The sequence below is a fragment of the Mastacembelus armatus genome, chromosome 9, assembly GCF_900324485.2.
Source record: "Mastacembelus armatus chromosome 9, fMasArm1.2, whole genome shotgun sequence".
Classification (NCBI taxonomy): Eukaryota; Metazoa; Chordata; class Actinopteri; order Synbranchiformes; family Mastacembelidae; genus Mastacembelus; species Mastacembelus armatus.
Genome location: NC_046641.1, coordinates 291716 through 313975, shown reverse-complemented (window position 1 = coordinate 313975; position 22260 = coordinate 291716). Strand labels below are relative to the sequence as shown.

At 39.2% G+C, this 22260-nt stretch overlaps 1 protein-coding gene across 7 annotated transcripts in view; it reads right to left on the bottom strand.

The window, feature by feature from the left end:
- abca2 (ATP-binding cassette, sub-family A (ABC1), member 2) overlaps nucleotides 1–22260 on the bottom strand; it is a 211041-nt gene that overhangs the window by 172830 nt on the left and 15951 nt on the right. The gene's annotated exons all lie outside the window — the stretch shown is intronic.

Sequence of the window (22260 nt, the reverse complement as noted above, 5' to 3'; positions counted from 1 at the left end):
CAAGTATAGTCCATTTTCAGTTGAATGATCGCACTTCCAAGGTTACCTCAGTCATGGTTCATTTCCCTGTATTTGAGAATCATGATGAGTTTGCCTACAGTCACATATTGATGCTTTACATTGGAGGGTGAGTGTGAAGGATGTCCAGTCTGTTGTTAAACATGCAGTATCTGCTCAGGGCTGCTACTGCTAAAACCTTTCCATATAGTGGTTATCATTTCAAAAGGCAGGAATTCAGGTGAGTAACCTACTGCAACTGCCTCTGCAAGCACAGTTTAATAACATAACCACCACCACTCAAGACTCACTTGGATGAGATGGAGTGTCAGTTCTTCATAGTATTTTTTTTTTAGTGACTTAATGACTGTCTCTTCTGACCCGCTTTCAGTCAACTTTAACAAAGAAATGTGTATGCCACAACTTGTCCATCAATATATAGTCTTGTCTGGTAGGATTTAAAATCTTACAGTTCCCTCTTAGCTTCAGCTATCATCATTCAGTGTCCTGGATCCTTCTCTAGCAGCTGTTGGGCTCTTTCACCTCATTTCTGTATGAACTGTAGTATGTAGCATGTTGTGTGATGACAAGGTCAAATGATGGCACTGACTTTTTTGTCAAAGTTTGTGTGGGTCAGATAGGACAACATATCCAGTTACATTGTCTAGACAGATCCACACACACACGCACACACACGCACACACACACCCACACCCACACCCTCACACTCACAGCTGTAAAGGTCAAAATAGACAAACAGGCCTTTTAGACCACTGACAGACACGCACACACAGTGACAGAGAGAGAAAGAGAGTTACATTTCCATCACTTCAGAGAGCATTATATTGAGTCACATAGGAGACTCAAGGTGGTTAGAATATATTTTTCAATCCAGTTGAATCTGTACAGTACTCAAGCAGTAGTGTCAGAGTATTCATTCAATTTATATCAAATTAATGTGTGTGGCTGCCCAAGGAGCTCAGAGACAGAATTGTGGCAAGGCACAGATCTGGCCAAGGTTACAAAATAATTTCTGCAGCACTCAAGGTTCCTAGAGAACAACCCAAAGATCACTGTGGCTGAGCTCCAGAGAGGCAGTAGGGAGATGGGAGAAAGTTCCACAAAGTCAACTATCACTGCAGCCCTCCACCAGTTGGGGCTTTATGGCAGAGTGGCCCGACGGAAGCCTCTCCTCAGTGCAAGACACATGAAAGCCCGCATAGAGTTTGCCAAAAAACCTCCATGTCTAAGGCTGCTCCTCCACCATTACCTCTGAGGCTTCCCCTTCCACATATTTAGCTGTCTCCTCCACCTCTGCAGCTGCTCCCTCCCTCTCCAACATGGCAGATGCTCCCTCCAACCCCCACCTCTGCAGCTCCTTACTATACCTCATCCTCTATGACTGCTACCTCCATCTCCACCTGTATGGCTGCTTTCTCTACGTCCACCATCCCTCTGTTACAATCTGAACAGCTTCTTCTGTCTCTAACAACAGAAGAGGTTGGAGCTGAGCTCAGGAGACGTTGGCCAGGGAAGGCAGTTGGACCAGATGGAGTATGTCCAAGGCTTCCGAAGGACTGTGCAGAACAACCAGCTGTTCCTCTTCAGAGGCTCTTTAATATGAGTCTTCGGCTGGAAAATTCGCGGTGCTGTGGAAGACTTCTTGTCTAATACCGGTGCCCAAAACAGGGCAGCCAGTGGAGCTGAATGACTATAGACCGGTGGCTTTGACATGCCATATCCTGAAGACCTTGGAGCGGCTCCTTGTTCGTCACATGAGGCTGCAGGTTGAGGAGGATCTTGATCCCCTTCAGTTTGCCTATCAGAAACACATGGGAGTGGAAAATGCAGTGCTTTACATGCTGCACCGGCCATATGCCTATATGGATGTCCCTGGTTCATATTTGAGGATTATGTTCTTCGACTTCTCCGGTGCTTTCAATACTATACGGCCTCCCATACTGAGACAAGCTTCTATGTGTGGGGGTGGCCCCCTGCCTGACATCATGGATTATGGACTATTTAACATCCAGACCGCAGTATGTCAGGCTGGGTAGATGTGTTTTTGGGACACTGGAATGCAGCACTGGGGTTCCACAGGGGACTGTTCTTGGTCCTTTTCTGTTCACGATCTACACATCAGACCTTAGGTATAACTCAAGAGTCTTGTCACATTCAGAAGTATTCTGATGATACTGCTGTTGTGGCATGTGTGCACAGTGGACGGGACCTAGAGGAGGCCTTCACTGACTGGAGCAAAAAGAACTATCTTCTCCTGAACACTATGGACTAAGGAGCTGGGGGTGGATTTTAGGAGATCAGAAGCACCATGCCAGTCAGTCTGCATTGATGGACAGGAGATAGAGAGTGTGCAGACCTTCAAGTACCTGGGGGTGGTACTGGATGAAAAACTGGAGTGGTATGCCAATGTGGATGCAGTGTACAGAAAAGATCAGAGCATGTCAATCAAGATCATTGACACTATATAAAGTAAACCCCCTCTGGTTTGGTGGCCACACATATTGATGCTACAGGGCCAGTTTTAAACTGAGCTGAAAAGATTAAAAATGATATTAAAACCATAAGCAGCTTTTCAATGCATGCCTTAATATGATGCCATCCATGGTAACATTAAGATGTAAGAAGGCAGCAAGACAGATGGGAAGGAGAGATTCCTCTGCAACAAGCGACAAAGTGCCCTGTTGGAGCTGGTCAGCTGTTCTGTGGTTGTCCAGCTGATGATGGAACCACAGACACGAATAGAGAAGGAAAGCAAGGAACAGACAGGCAGACTATTATTTATTTTTATTGAGAATACAGAACAACACAAAATATACAACAAAACTGGTGTGACCCTTTTGGGAGAAGCATATATATGAAATGTGAGGTGTGTGGGTGTGCATGATTGCATAAGACAGAAAATGTCAATGTTAATGACAGTAATAATAATACTAAAATTAAGATTAAGAAAACCTTTATTTGTCTTTCAATGGGGAAATTGTATTGTTGCAACAGTAAGTACAGTACACAGCAGAGAGCCAGAAGTAGCAAGATGTGAGAACTCTATGTAATAAATATATACAAAAAAAAATATGCAAAAATGACAAGATAACCCAAAAAAAAGTTAGAAAGAGTGAAAAGACGCAGGAGCTGTTTCAACCAGCAGCCGGCTGGCACCAGCACCGGAAGGGCACTATAACATAAAAGTGAAAGTGTAATAAATTAGTAACAATAACTTGCCACAAAGATCGTAAAGTTTACACAGAGTATATGCAGGAATCCAAAGGTTAATTTCAATACCTTTTTAAGACTTTTTAAAGACCCTCACAATATATTTTAAGACCTCATCGCCACTTCAAGCTATAATCAGCAACACACCCTTTAACTTAATCACTTGTAGTTTGCAATTAAATCTATAGAGCAACAACACATACAACACAACTGAGATGAGCTGGGAAGGAACAAAGCTTGAAAAAATAACTTAAACCTAGGATAAAGTTTATTAAAATATATATTATGCCACAATCTTTTCACAGCAGAAATTTGAACAATGATCAATTCTGATCAAAACTCAATACATGCACCTCAGCTCATTTGCTTTGTATTCCATCAACTTTTCAGTTTGCACCAGCTCATTTGAGTTTTTCTTTTTGTCTTCTTCTCAAGGTGTTAGATTTGGTGATTAATTGGGCCATTAGTGATCCGGAGGGCCTTCACTCTGGGGGTGTGGCCTGACTTGAAAATATAAATAGTGATTAACTGCAGTGTTGAGACACCAGATAACCTCCGCGCACAGCGTTGGTGTGCCACTCATCTTTTTCTTACAGTAGGTACAGTAACCCTGCCGGTTGTTCTGAGTGTAACCGCTTTTGACAGCGTGTACTCAATGTCTGTTACCCTCTTTAACTGGGTGCTATGGTGTTTCTAATTATTTTTCCCAATAAACCCAGTACCAGGAAATGATTGTGGGCCCAATCAGATTTATCTAGGTTCGTGGGAGCCGAAAGGTGAGCAACTGCAATGGAACAGTCAACACACAGAGGGGATAACTGTGACTTTTACTGTTGTCATTTCAATTGACATAAAATTCCACCATTCAACAAAAATAACACGCGCATGTAAACAAAAGCGCGCATGTAAACAAAAAAATTAAAAAAATACTAGATTCAGTCCCTTTGTTGTTTTTTCTTTTTTTCTTTTGTTTTTTTGATAGAGTCAGTTAAGTATTCTCAGTCCAATGTCCGGTAACCTGGTTAGTCATTAGCTACCACTGTGTTCTTGTCCTTGGGCTGGGCTCGCCATCCAGTACTGGAGAGATATCCATCCTTCGCTGTGCCGCGTAGCTTCAATTTGGATCCAAACACAAAAAAAAAACCTGACCTATGGAAAAGGTCAGAATAGCTTAATCACATCTACAAACTAATTGCCTATAGTAAACTACTCAAGAATTTCAAAAACAATTTTACAATTGTTCACACGTTGTACAACCATAAAGTTCACAATATTCAAAATTAGCGATTACCATCACATTAAGAACCCAATAGCATTAGCTTCAGTGAGGTAATGGACTAATAACATCGTCAATTTTAACAGTGCATAGTAAATACACAGCATGTTACCTTTCAAATCTCACCAAATGCTGGCAAGCAAAGTGCTCTATTATGTTTGTATTTACAATAAAACATTAATTATTAGCACCATCAAAACATTAACAATTAAAGGTGGCTAATATAACAGTTTAGAACAATCATAAGACACTATCTGTAACAAATATTTAAATACCATTCAATTCGCAAGGGAATTATCACATAAAAATGGCTTTAGCCTTGGGAATAGCAATTTCAATGGGAGTTAGCTAGTTGCTAGCGCGAGTTGGCATTCGCAGCTATCGCTAATTAGCGTCTAAGCTAGCGTATTATATTCCTGCACATGTAACTCACCAGTGCAAGGCAAATACGTTCTAGACAGACAATGGTGTAGGTTCAGCTCAATTTTTTCGTCCACTAAATTCTCCGGCTCGGTGTGTCTCGACCGCATGAAGCTCGTAAATGTCTGACACCACGTAAGGCACGCGAAACCGGATGTTCCGGCTCAAGGGCGGGACAATTAACCTTATTGGTTAATATGAGATCACACACTAAATAACATCATTGGTTGCTCATAATGTTGCTAAAACACAATGCAGCTACTTCACTGAGGTTTTTACCATATTTTAACACTATTTACTAATACTAATGTTCTAATGAACTTGTGTTTACTAGTTTTTATCTGTTTCTTTTTAGCACTGGGTTACATGAGGAACAGGCTTCAACCATTGTTTAAATTCTTCCGTTTCCAACCAGGAGTCTGCAAACTTACATTTTCCCATCTCGCATCTTCTTCTTCTTGTTCCTAGTGTGTTTCGCGGTAGGAGGACGTCACGTAACGTGCATTTGTAGCAAAATAGTATGTAGGGTCACGTGTACACGGCACAAGCCGAGCTGTCTGTCCGAGTGCCGTGAATATTATTGTTTTATATTGCGGGGAGAAAAATTAATACATTAATTTATATTTTTGCATCCTCTGTGATCATTTTGATACCAATAAATTATAATACCTCATAAAATTGCGATTAAGACTTCTTAATACTTTTTAAGGCCCTTAATTTTCCCAAAATTGATTTATCAACTTTTAATACTTTTTAAGACCCCGCAGACACCCTGTTACATAATGAAAGTATATATAATATATATAATAAGGATGGTGATAATAATAAACATAGTATTATAACATTGATAATGTACTAACTGGAAAACGAATGATATCTAATAAAAAGCACTGGAATTTCCTACACTCATCAGGAATTATATCCTCTGCTGGGTCCAGTCGCTCTTCAAAATGTACATAATTACCTGGCTCACCTCTGATCATTTTCATATGAACAGTGCACTCAGTGCGAGGTGGGATCACATTAGCTATAATGAGGTGAGACAGGAGAAACTGTACCAGTCCTTACTTTCATACGGATTACATAATAAGGCATTATTTGTTTTCGACTTAAATTGTTTCATTTAAAAGTAGACATTTCAAACTTTCTATGCATATATTTCTCATGTCTTTGAGGCAGGTATTCGCTGAGATTCTGGTTGTTTTATTTACGTGTCTGTGAATAGAGGTGACAGAGACAGAGAAGACAGAGAGCACTGTGGTGGAAATTTCTTTAAGTTTGAGAGTTGCTAATTCTCAGAAACAACCACAAGTGTGATGAATCATCTCAGGTTTAATCACGGGCCCGGAGAGGACGTCCTTGCAGAAATCCTCCCACTCTGCGTTACAACACCAGGTTTATATACAGTACTGTGGACTAATCTGAAGCCACCCTACAATGTTTGTTCAGGTGTCCCCTATCTCCAGTCCTCTGCCAGCACTAACCAGATTGTTGGCTGTTATTTACAACCCTCTACAACCATAAAACACTAACCCAATAAAAAAAGACAGAACCACATACCATCAAAGGGTCAAGCAAACATTCAAGTCACCCCTTGACATCTTGGAAAACTCCCACAGCACACCGTCTGCTTTCTTTATTTAACAAAAGCACATCGTTTTGTTGTTATTATGAGTGTATACAACTAAAACTAGATCCTGTACAGACTCGAATGATATATTGCTCTTATCTGTACAATCAAAACTGACAGAGTAATTTAAGTTTTTTTCGGCCTTATCGTGAGAAGATGCCACAAAACGCGCATTCATCAACCCCTGAAGGTTAAAATATTTTTCTTGACACTGAGGTTTGTGTAATCTGTAGTTCAAGAAACGGTCCAACAGAGTGGTGATGCGTGTTATGTCAATTGATAAATAATCTACCGGAAAAAAATGTTTACACATAATCATATAGTAGTTTTTGTAGTTTGCGGCTATAAATTTATTCAAGAGTACAAAGCTGTATATAAAGACAGAATCACAGCAACCAGCAACACATCAAATGATTCACATGATTATGTGAACTTTATGTCAAATGCTAAGAACTTTATTTTTATTTATTTATTTTTATTTAATCTTTATTTAATCAAGTAAGTCAATTGAGAATCAATTCTCATTTAAAATGATGACCTGGCCTATTTATATGTGTACAAATTTACATTTAAATTTAATTTCACATACAAACACACACTGTTCTGTCTAAAAATGACACACACTCGCTCCAACATATAAACATTGCACACCCTGGCACCAACACACACAGAGAGCCTCTGTTGATTGTAGAATAATTATTATGCCCCATTACACACTGTCATTTGTGCTGCACAGCAGTCATTCCATTGAAAACAGAATCACAATTAAACCCAATGTTTGAGACTTGCAGAGTCAGAGTGGCAAAGACGATGGAGCACACATGCATTTGAGGACAATTTGTAGCTACTAATCTGTACTTACAACTCAAAGATTACTGACCACTGCCATATTTGCTCAGTGGAATAGATGAACTTTTCACCAGGAGAATGGAGAGGAAAATACAGAAAGATGTCAGGTTGAAAATGAGCCAGAGAGGAAAATTATATTATCATGCCAACTCTGTGGCACCAAAATTACTTGCAAATGTCAACACTGCAAACTGCTTTCATATATTTCCTGACACAAGGTTGTTTGTATTAACAATGTATAAAAGTTGTGAGAGCACCAAATAAAATAGTAAAGGGCTTACTTTAACCCTCAGGGATCGACGAACACGCCAGCGCAAGGTAATGTAGACCAGTCAGTCTGCATTGATGGACAGGAGATAGAGACTGTGCAGACCTTCAAATACCTGGGGGTGGTAATGGATGAAAAACTGGAGTGGTCTGCCAATGTGGATGCAGTGTACAGAAAAGGGCAGAGCTGACTCTTCTTCTTGAGACAGCTCAGTTCGTACAGTGTCTGCAGTGACATGCTGTGCATGTTCTACCACACTGTCATGGCAAGTACACTGTTCTATGCTGCTGTCTGTTGGGGGAGTGTCATTACAGACAGAGACTGTAGGCTCCTGGCTGCAGTGGGCGGCTCATCTCACTACGCTGCAGAACTGGGAGGTTGAGGAGATCCTTTGTCCCCAAAGTCATTAGACTTTTTAATAGTAATTGTTGATATGTTAGTTATGCTATTTATATGTTATTGACTGAGTGCCTTTATCTGTTAATTATATTTCATATTTTATTTTATGTTTTATGGTGAAATTTCTATGTTAAAGTTAATATAAGAGCTGCAGGACAATCTGAATTTCCCACATGGGGGATGAATAAAGTTTTTATCTATCTATCTATGTTGTTATTGAGTTAGCAAGAGAGCAATAGCAGCAAATGGATGCTCCAGGCATGCAACCGAGAAACTACTGAGGAACGTCAACACGTCTCCTACAGATCCACTGGCTGAACAGCTGAACTCAGACTAGCCCACAGTGTGACGACTAAACCTCAGTAAACTCAATCCTGACGGTCAGATAAGTACCCATGGCTGTGCAGATTGCCTCTAACCTCCCTCAGTGGTCTCCCTACCTTAACCGCCCTTCTAAACTACTGTTTAGACCTTAGACTCAAATCCAAACATAAATTAGACTCAAATCCAAACATAAATTGATCTCAAATCCCATTTTCTCCACTGCAAAATCACCTACTGTTTTTTACCTAGGTGTACCTGGATAATAAGTTGGTCTGTTCACTATAGATGTTCTATATAAAAAAACACAAACAACTTTTCCTCCTAAGGCAGCTTAGGTCCTTTGACGTCTGCAGGAAGATGCTGCATGTTTTTCCAAACTATGGCAGCCAGGGTACTGTTTTATGCTGCAGTCTGCTGAGGAGGCAGCATAAAAGAGAAGGATGCAAGGCAGCTGGACAAACTGGTGCAAAAACCTGGTTCAGTAACTGGAATCAGGCTGGACTCACAGGAGGCTGTGGTGGAGAGATGCACACAAAAAAAAAAAGGTAGAATACACTGACCATCCCCTTCACAACATCCTGATGGACCAAACCAGAGAAGCAGCTGCAGTGGATGACTTACCACACTGCAATACATGAGATCCTTCATCTCCACTGCCAGCAGGCTAACCAACACCTAATGAGTTTGAAATGGACTGTTATTGACTCCTAATACTTACTAATTATTGCTACCTCAAAATCCCTTTAGGGATTAATTTTATCTTATGGATGGGACGCCTGAGTAGAATGAGATGGGATGTCATGCTGAAGTGTGAGAAGTTTACTAGTTTACCAAGTATAAACAGACCCACTGGGTTAATTGCTATTAATTGCTCAGATCTCTGGTTATGTGTGTGCTTTTTTGCCCCACCCGGTGTTTCAGTTTAGGTCAGGATGTAGTTTTAGTTGTTGAGCCCCAGTGGGGCGTGGAACATTTCTGGCTATCGTTTTGACCCATAGTACCATTGAAACAGAACTTTGGTTATGTATTGTAACACAAAATTCTGTGTCTGTGAGCAGCACGACATAAGTTTACTACAAAACCAAATTAGATATTTTTGGACGATAAGTCGGACAGGTATATAAGCCAGTTTTAGCAAAAACAGCCTTGTGGAACAGAAAAAAAACATATCTAAATCGCTGTGGGGTAGAAATTGCATTTCATATTTATTGTATTACATAAAATATTTACACTACCAGTCAAAAGTTTGGACACACTTTACCATTGAATTGAATGAGAAAGTGTGTCCAAACATTTGACTGGTACTGTAGGTAAACAAAATCATCCATCCATACATCGATTATCAGAATCAGAATGAGCTTTATTGCCAAGTGAGTGTGCACACACACACACACAAGGAATTTGTTTAGGTACAGTAAACATAAATGCTACAGAAATGCTACAAAAAACTAAAAGAAAAATGCACAGATAACCTGAAGACAGAATGTAAGGGGAACTAATTGGTGTGCAAAGAGCAAAAAGGTGCCAGTGTCATAGGTGTAGGTGGTGGAAGGGAATGGTGGAGAGCTAAAAGTTTAAGAGTTGGATGGCCTGAGGGAAGAAGCTTCCTTTGTGCCGGGCTGTCTTGATGTTTGGAGCTCTGAACCGCCGACCAGACAGTAAGAGCTGGAAGAGGTGGTGACTCGGATGGGTGGCGTCCAGAGTGATTTACCGAGCTCTTTTTCTCACTCTGGAGGTGAACAAGACTTGGAGGGTGGGTAGGGTAACACCGATGATCTTCTCAGCGGTCCGAACTGTCCTCTGAAGTCTTCGGATTATGTATATATGCTTAGTCCTCTTTAGGGTCACAGGGATCTGCTGGAGCCTATCCTAGCTCTCTTTGGGTGAAAGGCAGGGGTACACCCTGGACAGGTCACCAGTTCGTCGCAGTGTACACAAAACAATTTTTGGACCTATTCTATACTCAATGTAGTGATATACAGTAGTTGTAGTAACTGCTGGGGATAGGATCACACACACACATGCAGAGCCATACACTGAGCACTTAGGTACAGAAAACAGGGAGATTGGCTTTGTCAGTAAAGGAGATGGTGTCTTCATGTCCTTGTTTCTACTACTTTGACAGGATGCAGATGAGGCTTCCTTTCTAACTAAAGGAATGCAGCAATTTTTTTGTGAATCATCCTATTAAGTAATATTAGCATGTCCACTAAACAAAAAAGACAAAATTTAAATGATTGCTCTGGCAAAATAATTATTTTCACACTATTTTTGAATCCATTTTAAGTCCAACTGAAATCACACTTAGCACTCAAATGTCAGCTTATTTCTGAAATGCATCCTTATTACTATCCATTTTTAACAATTGCTCACCCACACTTCACACTAAGTTCAGTGTTTCAAAACTTTTCACATGGTATTTTTTACCAACATGCGTCTCAGCAGAACAGTTAACACTAATGCAATGAAAAAGTTTTATACTGAGGATCAATTCTTTACACTATTTGTCTGCAAATGTTTACACAATGAACTACAACAACATTAGCTACAAGTAGAACATATCACTGCTGTATTAACATATTGTCTATTCCACTATGTCCTCTTGCATTGCACATGAGAAAGAATGGTTTTGCTGCCTCATGCTTCCTTGGCAACCTGCTGGGACATCCAATCATTCAGCATTCATTGTGTCCAGAAGTGACATCTGATCATGTTCCTGTTGCTCCTAAACTTTCACTTTCATGAGGAAAAGCATTCCTCTTTGGGGCTGATGAATAGGAGCAAGGTAGAATGACAGGTGACACCAAACTGGAATAAGCTGCAAACTACTGACAGAAGAGAATTATTCCACACAACTACAAAACATTTGAGATTCCATCTCACTTGTCCACTTTGCTCAGCTGGTTTAACTCTTTGACAGAGGTCATTATAGAATAAAGTTGTAGAGCCCAGTTAGGACTTTATGCACTTTTGTTTTAGATGCAGCAGAATATAACAAATTGCTGTCTAATTTACAGTAATATTGTGTTATGTTACCATTAAAGTTGAGTTTTTACAATATTGTAAATGTGTAAAATGAAATGTCTTTTTATGGTAGGTTTGAGTGAAAAAACAGTTAAGGAACTCTGAACATCACATTGCTTTCTACTATGATGAATGTGTGAAGCGTTTTGTAAAGTGAACAAAAGTGGGACAAAATAAAAACAATCTTCATCCCCCATGAACATATTTTATAATAGGTTTGCTAAGGAGAATACGTGCTGTGTGTTAACATTCAAATATCAGCACGTAAAGACAAGGGGCAGCAGAAAAAGCACAGCTCCAGTTTGTCATGCCTCAGCACGCTGTACCTTTGATGGTTGCAAGGCCGTTTACATTTTCAGTAAGAAGAGCAGACCAAAGTCACAGCACAAAAAAATTAAGTTTAAGGTCAAGCGTGTTGGTGAAGCGACACATCCAAAGAAGCAAACAAAAGCTTCTTGCAGTGTTGCACCTATGCTCTGCCAACGTCATGAAGGCAGTGTCACAAGATTTTGCGAAAAAAACACAAGACAGAGGCATACAAGAATATGCTACTTTCAGTTTTGTTTACCCCCTGAATTGCACATCTATGCAGGATGTTTTGGAGGTTTTTTACCGTGTGTGCATTCTATTTGGCACAGAGTAAAATGCACATTTAGTAAAACAAAGCAAAACCCATCTTGACATGTGTGATGTGAACAGAGGATATGGCAGTAGAGGATGCAAAACAAGATGTTACAGAGGAGGACGTCATCACTGACGAAACTGCCACAAGCAGTGTTAAGAAGTCATCATTTACCAGTGCTTTCCACAACCAGGGAGACAAGGCCAAATGTGACATCCTGCTGGAGCATCCAGTTGGGTTCAAAAACCCAATGTATTGTCCAGGTCTGTTGGATGTGCTCATGCCACACCATATGGGCATTTTCCTGTTGCGGAGTGGGTTGTTTCTTGGAAACCTGTCCTGTCATAGAAGCACCGCAAGCAGTCCAACAGGTGACAAAACAAAAACAAGGGACACAAACTGCCATGTTGAACTCTGGTTTGGAAGATATATGGAACACATTATGCAACACAATTTGGAATCAAGGATTTTGGGTAACACATATCAGACACATATCAAGCCCGTTCATGACTCTCATCCACTGACCACTCTGACAACTGTGAAAAAAGGAAAGGTGGCTCTACAAGATGAAGAGACACAGGTACAGTATTTGTGTCTACGTCTAACTACATTTCATTTATATATATATATATTTTTTATTGACACAAGGGCACAATTTATTATGGCACTGTGTATTGATGATTTCATATAGTAACATGATGAAGTGATTGACAGATACCATATGGTACCAAAATTGAATTAATTGTATGCACAGTTAATGATGTCATGCATTACTACTACTAGAAATAATAATAATTAGCTGTAATAATATTTGATTATTACTATTTGTAGTAGTCCAGTAGTAATCTAGCCTAAGAATTAATATGTTTGCACATGAGGAAACGATGTCACCTCACTGGGGGGGAAGGAGCCTGAGCTTGTGCAGGAGGTCGAGCGGTACCAGCTAGAGATAGTTGGGCTCCCCTCCACGCACAGCCTGGGCTCTGGAACCCAGCTCCTTGAGAGGAGCTGGACTCTCTTCTACTCTGGAGTTGCTCACGGCGAGCTGGTGTGGGCTTGCTCATAGCTCCCCAGCTCAGCCGCCAAGTGTTGGAGTTTTCCCCCCAAAGTGAAAGGGTCGTTTCATGAGCTCTGGGTCATGACCGAAAGAACAAGATCGCAGATACAAGCGGCTGAAATGAGGTTCCTCCGCAGGGTGGCCGGGCGCTCTCTTAGAGATAGGGTGAGGAGCTCGGTCACCCGGGAGGAGCTCGGAGTAGAGCTGCTGCTCCTCCACATCGAGAGGAGTCAGTTGAGGTGGCTCGGGCATCTGTTTCGGATGCCTTCTGGGCGCCTCCAAGGGGAGGTGTTCCGGGCATGTCCCACCGGGAGGAGGCCCCGGGGAAGACCCAGGACACGCTGGAGAGACTATGTCTCCCGGCTGGCCTGGGAACGCCTCGGTGTCCCCCCGGAAGTGCTGGAGGAAGTGTCCAGGGAGAAGGAAGTCTGGGTATCCCTGATTCGGCTACTGCCCCCGCGACCTGGCCCCGGATAAGTTTGTGATGTATAACTCCATTTGCAGAACGTGGGAAGGCAGCATCAATATATAATGATGCTGATAAATAAATGCTTCTCATTAACAAAAATTCAGAAACAAAACTCATAACCAATATATAAAGAGAGCATAAGAAAACATTTGATTATAAACAATGCATAAGTACATGATGTTATAGCTGTTTAGTACATTATTTAAGCCAAAATAAATAGACATAAATAAAATAACATTATGTTCCATTGGTGGGGGCAGCACATTGGATGAGTGGTTAGCACCTTTGCCTCATAGCAAGAAGGTCCCAGGTTCACAACTAGTCGGGGACCTTTCTGTGTGGAGTTTGCATGTTCACCCCGTGCTTGCATGGGTTTACTCAGGTTTCCTCCCGCAGTCCAAAAACATGTATGTCAGGTTGATTGGTGAGTCTAAATTGCCCATAGGAGTGAATGTGGGTGTGTGAGGTTGTTTGTCTCTATGTGGCCCGGTGATGGACTGGTGACCTGTCCAGGGTGTACCCCTGCCCAAAGAGAGCTGGGATAAGCTCCAGCAGATCCCTGTGACCCTTTTTAGGAATAAGCGGGTAAAGATAATGGATGGATGTTACATTGGTTACATATCAAATCTAATCTGTGTGTAGTTTTCATAAATAATGAAATATATGGCTCTTCCCCATATCTGTAGTTAAGAAACAAAAACTAAAATTTTGTGCTTTTTACACGGTTAAATTTTGATGTCATCTTCCTATGTTACAGGTCCACTTTGACAAGTACCAGGCAATTTTGTCATTTGTCAATGAAAACAATGTCGGAAGTTGGTGGTCAGTAATAATACATCTTTAAGGTCTCCTTGAGAGTTATATGACCACCATCTCTTGTTTACATAAATCAGTCCTCCACTTTTGGTCTTTTCACTTGACTATCTGTCTTCACTCTGTCACTGTCAGTGAAAGGCACCCTACCACTAGCACGAAAAAAGCATGTATAAAAGAAAGTTGCATTTACAGTGGGTACAGAAAGTATTCAGACCCCTTTTCACTCTTTGTGTCTTTGTAGCCATTTGCCAAAATCAAAAAAGTTCATTTTATTTCTCATTAATGTACACTCAGCACCCCATCTTGACACAAAAAAGGAGAAATGAAGACATTTTTGCAAATTTATTAAAAAAGAAAAACTGAAATATCACATGGTCATAAGTATTCAGACCCTGTGCTCAGTATTGAGTAGAAGCACCCTTTTGAGCTAGTACAGCCATGAGTCTTCTTGGGAATGATGCAACAAGTTTTTCACACCTGGATTTGGGGATCCTCTGTCATTCTTCCTTGCAGATCCTCTCTAGTTCTGTCAGGTTGGATGGTGAACGTTGGTGGACAGCCATTTTCAGGTCTCTCCAGAGATGCTCAATTGGGTTTAGGTCAGGGCTCTGGCTGGGCCAGTCAAGAACGGTCACAGAGTTTTTCCGAAGCCACTCCTTTGTTATTTTAACTGTGTGCTTAGAGTCATTGTCCTGTTGAAAGGTGAACCTTCGGCCCAATCTGAAGTCCTGAGCACTCTGGAGCACACTGTTAACCCAAAGTGGCCTGAATACTTTCCATACCCACTGTATGTGTCATTTCACAATATGTACTCCCAGATTTTTACTTTCATACCACAGGATATAGAAACCCTGGTTGCAACACCCAGCTCTTACACTACCATTATGTCTTTACTTCCCTGTTTTGAAATATACCTGTCATGCAATGGTATTTCAATGGATATCGCTAATTACAAAAATAGTGTGTTCTTTAAAATAAATGACACATAATCAGCTATTTGTGAAAGTTAGCACAACATTCAGTTCCACGTGAAATTATTTCAGTTAAATTTATTATTGATAACCAGAAAAATGACAAACAGCCTTGACATTTTCAAATAGAAAAATAAAATGTAGCTCCATTTTGAAGAATGGTGAGTGGAAACTGCACAGATCTAAGCTGTGTGTGTTGACTGACAACTGCACAAACTGATTCTCACAAAAAAGTATGAATGTGAAATACCTGGGCCTTGTAGGTATAACAAGTAACCTTCAGGGCAGTTATAGCTGTAACATTTTGTTCAAAGTGGATGAAAACATTACATAAAGTCATTGCTGAAAAGCATATCCATGACCTTTGAGAAATAAAACTATGAAATGCATTCTTTGACTTGATGTAGTGATTAAATATGAAAGGCAGGTGTTAATAAAACACAGCCAATGGTGGAGTTTGAGTTGTTTTGAAGAAAATAGGGAGCATAAAAAACCAGTTGTCTAACAATAACAGTGAATGTGTACAAAGAAAAAAACGTTCATGTCTTACAGTTACATTTGTCCTCAAACAGATAGAGTGTGACACCTGCGATAGGTGGTACCACCACTACTACCTTGGGAAGGACAGCAGACACCTAGAGGAAGCCAAAAAATCCAGTTGGAATTGCTGCTTCTGTAGTCATAACCTCAGAAAAATACGGTAATGGACAACTAACCAGCGCTGTGACAGACTGGCAGACTATCCTATGTGTATCCTGCTTCTCCCCTAAGACAGCAAGGATAGCCTTCAAACATCACCCGTCACCACACCACCCCTCCGACCCTGCATAGAGTAAATGGTGTTGACAATGCATAGACTGACGAGACAAAAATGTTTTCTGTTGTACTCTGGACTGCAGGACAAACATTTTACTTGGCTACTGTTCCTGTTTTAATTGAAGCCGGTGAAGAATACCTGCACTTTTATGGGTCAAGACTGTATAAAAAAAGTTTAAATGTTGAAGACAATTATTACAATAAAATAACCATACTTTAATTGTAAGAGGAATGTCTTCTGTGCCCAGGCCAGTTCCACAAAATATGACTACTTTGGAGTCAATAATTCACATGACCTGGAAACTATTGAGCAAAAAACTTCAATATTAAATTTTAAAAATTCTTTAAAAAATTAATGAAGTGAAATATTTGAATTGTAACAGGTGTGTCTTGTGTGGACAGACCAGGCCTATAAATTATGTATAACTTTGAGTCATCAGGTCACATGACCTGAAAGCTATTGAGCAAATATCTTCAATATTAAGAATACAAATAAGTAAAAAGTGAAGTGATATATTTGAAATTTAATTTATTAATAATTAATTTCTTTAGAAAAGTCTAATCAGTGTATTGTTTTCTGTAAATGAGTGATCATTTTGAAAACTCTAGGCTACAAGATCCAGTTCCGTTTTATGGTCTTATTTCAGTGACTTAATAATTTTGGTTTTTCACTAACCATGCATAAACAGTTTTCTCAAAAACACAATCATGTTTAAACTTGCAGCTCACATATTACTGTAGTGCAGTTTGTGCTGATTACAGTCTTATCAGACTTTAGCCATTAATATGTTTATAAGTAACTGAAAAAAGCACAAATGTCAGGGCATGTCAAAACTTGTCCAGGGCCCCAAAACACCCTTAGACCCCATCAAAATCACACTTTTTTTACTTGGCATGTCTAATTTTGTTACCACATTTGCTAATGGCTAACCTGTCACTCTTTATTTATACAAGTCGGCACATCCTTCATCGAGGTCCTTTGTTAGATATATTGGGTCGCTTGGTTTGCATTGATTTCAAGCTCTTTTACAGATGGGCTTTGCAGTGTTTGCACTTGTAGTTGCAGCCATGCCTCTCTTACTCTTACCATGAAAGCTGCCTGCAGCTTGGAGTATCAATCAGAAATAAGTGTATTTCAGCATGAGTTTGTGAAGTGTGTGACGTTGGTGTGTGGCTTATATTTTCTGTGCTTCACTCAAGAGAAATATTTGTTTCCCTTTTCTCAGTCTGCCCGCCTGCTCTCACTGTCAGAATTATATTTACATGCAAACAATGTCCCCTCAACTTCAGCAGACACAAATCTCCTGTGAAAAGATACCACAGAAGTGGCCATCTCTGACACTGACACTTATCTTTCTATCCATTTATCTGAACACATATAGCAGACAGGAAGTGAGTTACTTTACTTACTTATATTCTGCATGTAGGACTTTCTGCTTTTAAGAACTTAAGAACTCACCGACATGGCAGAATGTATTTATCTTTTATTTCATCTTAAAACATACAATGCTTGTAAAATAGTTCCCTTTTGATAGACTTTATGATACTTCAGTCATGACAAGTACAGGACTAAAGACTAAAAAGGGGCATTTTTCATATTTATAGTGTTTTTATAGTGTATAAACTTTTTTTTTCTTTAAACAGGGAATGATTAATCCAAGTCCTTCAGTTTCTGTCTGCTACTTTTCCTCAAAGGAAGGATGACAATATTTTATAGGCTGCCTGAGCTTCTTTTTCCAGCACCAACCACTGCTGAAGATGCCTGTCAGCTTAAGAGCTTAAGCCTAATCAACAAGTTTTGGTGAAAAGTAATACGTTTAATAATTACTCATCAGACAAACAATACATTACATTCATTTTTAGTATTCAACTTTAAGGAGGGTAAAAAAAAAAGCATTTAAGTAACTTCAAATCCTCCACACCCGCATGTTGTATTTTGTATTCGTTATTGTTATTTGAGCTAACACGTTCTATTTTCTCTTTATCATTTTGGCTACACTGAGAATACTGCCTGCTAATTTAATGGTGTTTCTAACTGTACTTAATTAATCAAACAAGATGAGTGATGTTGTTTCTTCTGCATCGTAACTGTCATAGAAGTCTGTCCAATACCTGATGATTTAGTTTCTTCAGCTAAGGCAATTATACCTTCGGCTATTTGAACCCATTGTAGGTTATCATTTAGACTTGCAACTGCCTCTGTGTACATGTATGTGTGAAAATTATAGCTAATATGCTAAATGAAGCCTCCTTAGAGCTTGTAGAATAATGATGATGGGATTTATTTATAGTCAATATATCTTTCATGTGTCACAGCTGAAATCCTGACAGCTAAAGTTGCTAAATTGCTTTGCTAGCGTTAGCTATCACAGACAGAGACAAGTTAGCAGATAGCTGCAGCACAGTTGCGGTTACTAGAGTGAGTATCAATTATAGGCGGATGATGGCTCAGTTAATTACACTGTCATGGTTTGTAATTAGCTTTGGCAGCTTGGTAGTACTCAGCAGTCCAGAACAACGTATCAAATCATTTATAAACAACAAGAGGTTACATTAGGTTAGATTAGATTATTTTACATCACACTTTATTGATCTACTGGCAGGGAACTTCAGGAGCAAGCAAAAAATCATGAAAATAGCAAAATGGAGCTTGGAAAGAGTAATAATAATAATAATGATAATAATAGCAATAATAATAATAATACAAAGAGGAAGAGCATAAAAAGTATGTAAAAATACTTGAGAATGAACAATAAGGTGAATCAGTAAGATATCAGTATTAGATGGTGACAAACTGCAGACAAACATGAATACACAGATGAACAAATTCAGTGATGATTGTGCAGTCTGATAAAGGATGGGCACACTGTTAACCCAAAGGTTGTTTCTATGCAAACAGTATGAGTATATGAGACAAACTCTAGGTGTACTCATTTTTGTAAGTTTAACAAACTTAAACTATCAAGTTTTACCTAGGGCCACACCCCTGTTTTCAGCACTGCAGCACTTTTCTAGGTTGTGATTGGTTCAAGAATCCGCCGCTTCTTGGCGGATTCTGAGAAAATTGTGCCTTTTTCTTATTTTAAAGAAGTAAATTGGGTCTTTTCTGCAATTTACCTTCTCCTTTGATGAACATGTTTTCTGTAGTGTTAATTTCGTTGACGAAATATTTTCGTTATAATTTTCGTCAACGACACGTTTTTTAAAAATTAAGTGATGATGACGAAAACTATAATTAAAATATATTGACATTTTCGTTAACTAATAAAAACGAGACGAAAATGTGAGTGAGACATTTTTGGAAAAGATCCAATCAGAATTAATCTTGTAAGACATGTAAGACGCATGCGCACATTTGAAAAGTAACTGATCCACCCGGCGACGCGGGATGCGCAAGTACACAACATCATCGTGCATACATTGGGTGTCTGTGTGACTTAAACTATAATGAAATGGAAACAGCTGGGAGAAAACACAGAGAAGATATATGGGTCAATTTCACGTTTGATGTCAAGACAAACAAGACTTTGTGTAAACCGTGTGGAGCAGTTTCTTTTAAATATTTTGGAGTTGCACTTTTGCTTTAAAGAATGAAGAATGTCATATGCGTTATAAACAATGCATATCTAATTTTTGGTCTTTTATGAAAAGGCCATATTGAATATGATTAATGAAACTTGTTTTAATTTAATTTTAAGTTATTTTGTATATTACAATAGTTTAACTAAATTACACTTAAATTAAACCCAATATATTTTAGTCAAACTAAATCTACAGTAGATTTAGAAAAGACTACGACTAAAACTAAATTAAAATCTGCTGTCAAAATTAACACTGGTTTTCTGCCTGGGAGTTATCTGCAGTAACATGCCGCTGAATAACATTTGAATTGCATTTTTCTGTTTTTCACGAGTTTGGACTATTGTAATCGACAGTTGACTGCAGTTAAGAAGACGCCATTTTCTTGGTGAGTTGTTTTCTATGTTCAAGTATTACAAATTAGAAACCACTAGTTAGAAATGTGTGCAATTTAATATGTAAATTTGAGATTGACTCCAATACATACAAACAGTAGCTCTCAACTTATGTTGTTCCACATAAGATTTGGCAACAACAGTTAAAAAAATCAAATGATTCTCTTATTAGAAAGAACATGGACATCACATTTGCCCTTCGAAGAGATGAGGATGTAAAGGATAAGCCTGACTAATGTCAGGCTTGCTTTTAGGAATTCATGTCAACATCATCCCATGCCCCATTATCATATGTGGGTAGTACGGGTATGTACTGTGCTGAGTAGTCATTGAATTGGAAGTTTCCTATCCCATTTATGTTAATACAAATATGGTTTTAAGTCTATTTGACTTAAAGTAAAGTTTTCACTATTTTGCATTTAAGTTGACTCTACTTAAATTAATTTTTTGACTGTCGATTACTTAAACCATTTAAGTATATGACTTAAGAAATATTACATTCTGTCTGTTTTGCATTTAAGTTGACTATACTTAAACAAATTAACTTTTTTGACTGTTGATTACTTAAGGCAATCACTTGCCTCAAATGGTTTAAGTACAATCAACTTATCTGGGTTTACAGTGCAGTAGCTCCTTCACACACCACAAGCTCACCACCAAAGCACCACCAAGAGCACCTAGAGTGTCCAAACTCCTTCGCCTATCTGTCCGGCCTCACCAGCTGAAAACCATCCAGAGTTTAAAGACAGTCTGGAATGATACATGTTTCCATGAAGCAAAGAAGACTGAATTCCAGTTAAACTCAGCGCCACTAGCCCAACCATTTTTATTGAGGACAGAGCCTACATTCCCCATAATGATCAAGATTTATAACATCCTGTTTCTTGAAACTTCACTCTTGCTCGGTATCCTCCTCTCTTACTCTTCAGTTCCTGGGGCATTTCTTTTCTCTTGACAGCTAGCAGGCCTGTACTACACACGTGGACGAAATTATTGGTACCCATCCATTAAAAGAAAGAAAAACCCACAATGGTCACTGAAATAACTTGAAACTGACAAAAGTAATAATAAATAACTAAAAATTAAATAATGAATATCAGACATTGCTTTTGAATTGTGGTTCAACAGAAACATTTAAAAAAAAAAAAAAACTAATGAAACTGGCCTGGACAAAAATGATGGTACCCTGAGAAAAAAATTAAAAGAATTTGACCATAGGGACATGTTAAACTAAACTGTGCCCTGTAATTATCATCACAGGTGTCTTCAAACTTTCAATCATTCAGTCTGTCTATTTAAAGATTAGATTAGAAAGAAAGTTATAGACAGACATGTTAAAGGTTAAGGTTATAAGACCATCTCCAAGCAGCTTGATTTTCCTCTGACTACAGTTGCACATATTCAGAAGTTTAAGGTGCACGGGACTGTAGCCAACCTCCCTGGATGTGGCTATAAGAGGAAAATTGATGAAAAATTGAAAAGACGGATCATACAAATAGTAAGGTCAAGGTGCATCAGTGTCAGATTGCACCATTCATCGCTGTTTGAGCCAAAGTGGACTTAATGGAAGATGACAGAGGAGGACTCCACTGCTGAAAGCAAATCATAAAAAAGCAAGACTGGAATTTGCCAAAATGAATATTGACAAGTTATAAAGCTTCTGAGAAAATGTCTGTTTGAACAGAAGAGACAAAACTGGAGCTTTTTGGCAAGTCACCAAGTCATCAGCTCCATGTTCACAGATGCAAAAATTAAGCAAAGAAAAGATCACTGTACCTACCATGAGACATGGAGGAGGCTCAGTTATTGTTCTGGGGCTGCTTTGCTGCATCTGTGCAGGGAACAATGAAATCTCAAGACTATCAAGGCATTCTGGAGTGAAATGTGCTGTCCAGTGTCAGAAAGCTTGGTCTCAATCACAGGTCATGGGTCCTCCAACAGGATAATGACCCAAATCACACAGTTAAAAACACCTAAGAATATAACATTGGACTATTGGCCTTTTATGAGCACTGATCTAAATCTTATTGAACATCTGTGGAAAGAGCTGAAACTTGTGTGTTTCCTGTTCCTGTATGGCAAACAGGAACAGGAATAAGAACCACTGCAAGTGTTTT